The sequence below is a fragment of the Haliotis rufescens genome, unplaced genomic scaffold (assembly GCF_023055435.1).
Source record: "Haliotis rufescens isolate VD_foot unplaced genomic scaffold, xgHalRufe1.0.p SCAF_5, whole genome shotgun sequence".
Classification (NCBI taxonomy): domain Eukaryota; kingdom Metazoa; phylum Mollusca; class Gastropoda; order Lepetellida; family Haliotidae; genus Haliotis; species Haliotis rufescens.
Genome location: NW_025964223.1, coordinates 2,914,689 through 2,920,839, shown reverse-complemented (window position 1 = coordinate 2,920,839; position 6,151 = coordinate 2,914,689).

The following is a 6,151-nucleotide window of genomic DNA, read 5'->3' as shown; positions in this document are numbered from 1 at the left end:
AGTGATCTATCATTCCGAGAGTACATCAGCACGCGTTTTGGTATTATACAATGTGTAATACAGCTGTACGTTTATTAAACGAGTGATCTCTTCACGGGCAAGTAATAAATAATCGTTAAAATTAGAGAATCGTTAGATATCACTGTTCTGTGTCTCAAACGACATAAAAAAATAAGCAAATCCAAGACCGAGACAATTCTAGAAATGTGTGCATATATTTTAACGAAAAATAGTATCCATTTTGTTATAGTAATATAGATCTATTCAGTTTTAGGTATAAAATAAAATGAAACGGCAATTCATGGACACTGTTTATATGAACTTATAACATTGACTATTACGCCCCCCAAAAATACGTACATGTTGCAGTTACATTTACATTTCATATTGTAACACTTGTCCAAATTAAAGAAATATCGTATACGACACTATAATCTTATCAAATACATATGTAAACAATGTTCAAACAAACAAGAGATTATCAAAGGTTCATACATGTTGTGGCCTATATCTACGTATGATATTACATTGAACAAATATCAAAAGTGAAAGTTCACCTCAAAGAAATTACCAAACATGTACAACAATGTTGACGTATGACATCACTACCGGTGACCGACTTTTACGAAATGGCGTGTTCACTGTCAACAGTACGCGGGACTTTACGAGGGGACTTTCGTTGATTCAGGGATTGTATATACATAAATGTGACATGTAAGTAATCAGAAACATTCTCACAATCTATGTACTGTTATATGTTGTTATAGTTTTGATTCAAACCAACGGAAATAGTCAGAAATTCCGATAAATACCGTTGTCGTTGTGTGCAATTTTGCGTCAGTCATGGCGTCACACAGGACGGAAACTTTGACAATTTCTGTTGAAAATATCCTATCATTGCAATGTATCTATTTTTATTTTTTCCTACGATTCTCTTCCTATGTATATTCTGGAATTGTTGAGCCAATGTATTCAACGAATAGACGAATAGTTCAAAATGGGAGAAAATGCTACACTGTAAAATCTGAATTTGCTTTGTTTACATTTCAAACAATTGCAGTTTTTCGAGCACAGCTTTCGTTTTCAGACCTAATTTATTTTGCTTGATTTCATCGAGACACTTTGTATAAGTGACAAAGACCATTTGTCATTTGATTCTAAAATGTATGAGGAATAGGAGGATGTATGTATCGCAGCTGAGGTTGAAATGTACGTCATGTTACAGGCGTCTAATAACCGGTATACACGAAATGTGATTTTGTAAACACTATCCAATATGGCTGAAAGTTCACTTGGGCGTTCGTGTTTGCGTATCTTCCAAAACATTCTAAACGATTCTAGGGTTATTGGCGACGTTTTGGATTGATCATGAGCGAACCTTTGATAATCTCCTGTTTGTTTGAACATTGTTTACATTAGAATTGATAGGTTTATAGTGTCGAATACGGTATTTCTTGCCTTTGGTCAAGTGTTACAAGATGAAATGTAAATGTAACTGCAGCATGTACGTATTTCTTGGGATGTGTAATAGTCAATATTATAAGTTCATATAACCAATGTCCACGCATAGCCGTTTCATTTTATTTCATCACTGAAACTGAATATATTACTTTAAACAAAATGGATATTTTTCGTTCAAATATATGTACACAATAAAGAATTGTCTTGATCTTGGAATTGTTTTTTTTATGTCGTTTGATACACAGAACAGTGATATCTAACGATTCGCCAGGTGCGCGTTTGTCACAAACAATTTACGAATTATTCCTCACGCTTTGCATTAAATAATCAATGGGTTCATTCATTCTTCAATATTGTGATCACAGGATATTAAACTGTTTACTATATTTCTCCAGGAATTGTAAAAGTTAAAAAATAAAACTCATGCCATGTACCCCGTTGGTTCAGCTTTCTTCGCATCTTTTTATTGTGTAATTCTGAGACGAGATGAAGAGAAATAATAACGTAATAATGAACAAATATATGTCCAATATTGAATATAATTTTGGTTGTTTTGAAATATACTTTTGGGTATTTCATTACGTAAATTGATGCCAAACCGGTGCGTGTCTTGTCCAATGAAGATACACGATAAACTTACTAATTGTTTATATATTCAATACATTATTTACTAGGTGAAAGCAGTCATTTATGTTGTGTCGAAAAAGCATCAAATTCAGTTTTACACATCGAGATTTCCCATACCATAAACGAAAATTAGGGGAGATATATATTAATCAAAATACCAGTGTCGTCTTTCTCCGACATTATAAAAGACATAAAACCAGCCGTGACGTCAACTAGAATGGTGTTATTTTCTTTGTATTTCATTACATTTGATGATAAGGCTAGTAGTGCTCCATTAATAATAGTGCAACATTAGTCAAATTACACTTACACATTCAGGAGAATGTTGGAATCTTAGGACTAAGTTATAGGTTAGATAGGGCCATCCATTTCTCTATTACCTCTCTATTACCCATGAAGTACAATTTCATCATTTCTTATGTTTTTTGGGGTTTTTTTTATAACTAAACGTATACAGTTTCAATATCGATATTTGTGTTGGAATAGTTTGTTTCCTTGTGAAAAAAACACCACGAAAATATATTGTCCTCATCCACAGCGAATTCTCACCAAGTGACCTGAGTTACAATAAACTAATGCTAAGCATAGCGGAGTTATGCCCCCTTTTCTTCGTACGTGTGTAACCTCTCTGTCGCCTTTTGACGTCATAGAGAAAAATCAGTTTTCGTCATGCTTTTTTTGGCATATTTGATACATAGTTATGTCGTTCAGATATTAGGCAGTATTTTGTTCGCGCACAGTTTCCGTAAAACTTCTAAATAAAAAATATCGTCGCACAGTACTTTTGTCAGTGTACGATAAAAAGCAGAGAAATTTACTGTTTTTTAAACGCAGAATAAATTCTCGGACAACACTTAGAAGTGTCTTTTTTAAAACCTATAACTATAACTTCACCTCCGGGGATGCTTGCCGTAAAAGGCGACTATGCTTGTCGTAAGAGACGACTATAACGGGTGGTCAGGCTCGCTGAATTGGTTGATGCATCGTATTCGATTCTCATGATATCAATCACTGGGTTGTCTGGTCCAGGCTCTATTATTTACAGTCCGCCGTCCGAGTATTGCTGGAATATCTCTGTTAGGTGTCACGTGGTACTTTAGGTCTGGAACGAGTCCAAATTTTACTACCCGGGTACCCACCCCACTATTACCCGACCGTACCCGGGTACCCGCTGTTGGTTTCAAGAGATGGGTACTAATGCCCGATTGGGAATAGTTTGACCGTAGCCCTGGCAAAATGTATTTAGATACTTATATAAACCGATCTGGTCATGCATACACTGAAGTTGACTGAAGTTTTATCTTTATTCAAACATATAAAACACAGAAGGAATGCGTGCATATGTCACGTATAGAGTAACCGTGGAAGTTCTAGATACGTTTTGCCATTAAACAATATATCACGTGACTAACCACGGGTCCGGGTAGTCCTGTGTGTATCCGGGTCCTTCTCAGGAACCACCCGACCCGAGTACCCGAATTACCCGTCCCAGCCCTACGTGGTAGTCACGTGCACGAGCTGGTTCCGGTCCCGTATATGTTCATGGAACATAGGTCCGTGTGCCATCTTGCGAGCTTAAACATCGGGGAATAAAACGCACCGATGGCTATCATGCACGATATACTCTTGTAAAAATTGATCAGATTGGATAATGGATTCTAATTTATCTTCACCAACAAGAACGTTGACAGTGCCCGGCAAATAAATAAACATATGCGGACCTGTCGCCTCAAGCAAATCAGGGTTTGACACTCAGGGTCTTATCTACACACTAGCCCACTGGTCCAGTAAGAAATAAAAACTACTAGCCCAGATATTAAGTAACAAGTCCAACAGGAAAGCAGAAATTTAAGAGAGCAAACACTTGTCAATATAGTTAAAGTCATTTTATTCATGACTTTACTGACTTTCTTTGTTTCATCAGAGACCATATAATCTATTATATGGTCTCTGGTTTCATGCACTTCTATCCATGGAAATTTGACCTTCCACGACTGTTGGAGTGTCCTTCCCCTCTTTCTTGCACTTTGTGTTGGTTCACAGGGCTTTTCAATTTGCCGCAGTGGCTTTAAAAAAATTCACGAAGCGGTTCCGGCCGTGACGGCCATTACAGAAATACCGGACCGTCTAAATACACGATATCGTGCAAATAGTGGACCAATGCTGTGCAATATACACGACTGGAAAACTCCCTTCTCCGCCGTGAGACGCGAACGGTGGTTGGTCTATTAATTTCCTACACAACAAACCTGGTCCCCGGTCTCAGATGCGCTACGCTACATTGTATATTACTCCCCAAAATGTTAACTCTACACCATAGTACGGGTTTCATTTCTAAAAAGATATATCCAAGATAATAAAAATTCTTTACTTGTTGATAAAATTGTAATTTCTTCTCTAAACATCTGTGAAGATATAAAGGTTTGCTACGGTAGATAAACCAGGTATCACAGTTAGTTAAAAGTTTTGCAGTCGTACAGACATGTTTGAGTAAACATACTTTACCTAATGAGAATACCGGTATGTGAAGCGTAGAAAGTAGCATTAATTTGATTGGTCACATTAATCACTTCCTGTTTGCTACGATGGAATTTATTGGTTATTAACAACTGGTCTCTCACTTTCTTATGTAGAGTTGTTATAGCATAAATAGCCAGTTTACAGATATTTTAAACATCGTGTTACGGTCTCGGTAAGGGAGGTAACTAAGATTGGTAGTTGGCAGAGACAAGTTGATGTACGGCTTTTGTTGACTGAATAAAAGATCGAGTGAGTTTTAACCTGTTAAAGCAATTGGTACACCATATTATTTCAATATCCAGCTGGTCAGATATATAATATAAAATTACTGGCCCAGATCAAGTTTCACTAGCATTTGTCTAGTTGGTCGACGTATTTGTCGAACCCTGCAAATCGATGACTATGCCAATAAAAGCATATGCAATAACAGTTCACTATCTCGCGGTCCACTTACAGATTCATTCCGCGAAAGAGAGATAATAAGTTATACCAGTGTGGAATGGCCTGTTGTACTTATTCCTCAGACCGCCTCCGTGGTCTTGTGGTAGAGCGTCCGCCCGGAGAGCGGAAGGTCCAGGGTTCGATCCCGGGCCGCGTCATACAAAAAGACGTTAAAAGATTGTACTTGTTGTTACCCTGTCTGGCGCTCGGCATTAAGGGGCTAAAACAAGGACTGGTCGGCTCGGAGTCAGTATACTGTGTCTGAGTGGGGTATTCATGTTAAACTGCGGCATGGTATCTCAGTGAGCTAGCACTATAAATCGGCATCAGTCCGGACTAGTACAAGCAGCCACACACACACATACACGTGCATGCACGTCGCTATATAAGTGAAATAATCTTGGACGCGACGTTAAACCCAATTTCACCTCACCTCACTTATTCCTCAAGAACAAAATGAAAAGCAAAACAACAGTGCTGCCTACATTGAGGTCACGACCCTGAAGCCATTGTTGTCTGGCCTGTGACGCTCAAGGACGGCTGGTGTGTCGTGGTTACACTCAAGTGAACGCATGTCCTCAAGTTACACAATCTCCAAAAGGGTAATACATTTGAACAGTAAAACATGTAACGTCTAACAGTATCTATACTACCACAATGTTCACATACATTACTTTCTTTAATGTTAATTCTATTTAAATACTGATTACAAGGAATGATTGAGTGTAGAATTTTGAATTGCAGTTGCTTATACTTGTTTCCAATTCTCATGTCCTTTAAGATTATCCATTTAATAACATCTTCATTAGCCAAATATAAACCCTGGTATGCCAGTCCACGTGGCAATGAATAGGGCCATGTAAAATCGTGGACAATTAACATGAATAAATGATGTCAAAAAAAAGAAAGAAAAAAAAAAGTTACATAATCTCTCCATGATTTTCCAGAGACGGCAACAATGCCGTATAGTTGTACCAACTGGGATAATGACTGGAATACAGGTGTGTGTTTACATAAAGAAAGGATACTATTTGCGTTGGGGTCCGTCACACAGAAACAATTCAACACATTGTACATTATGACAGTTAAAGACATTGTACAT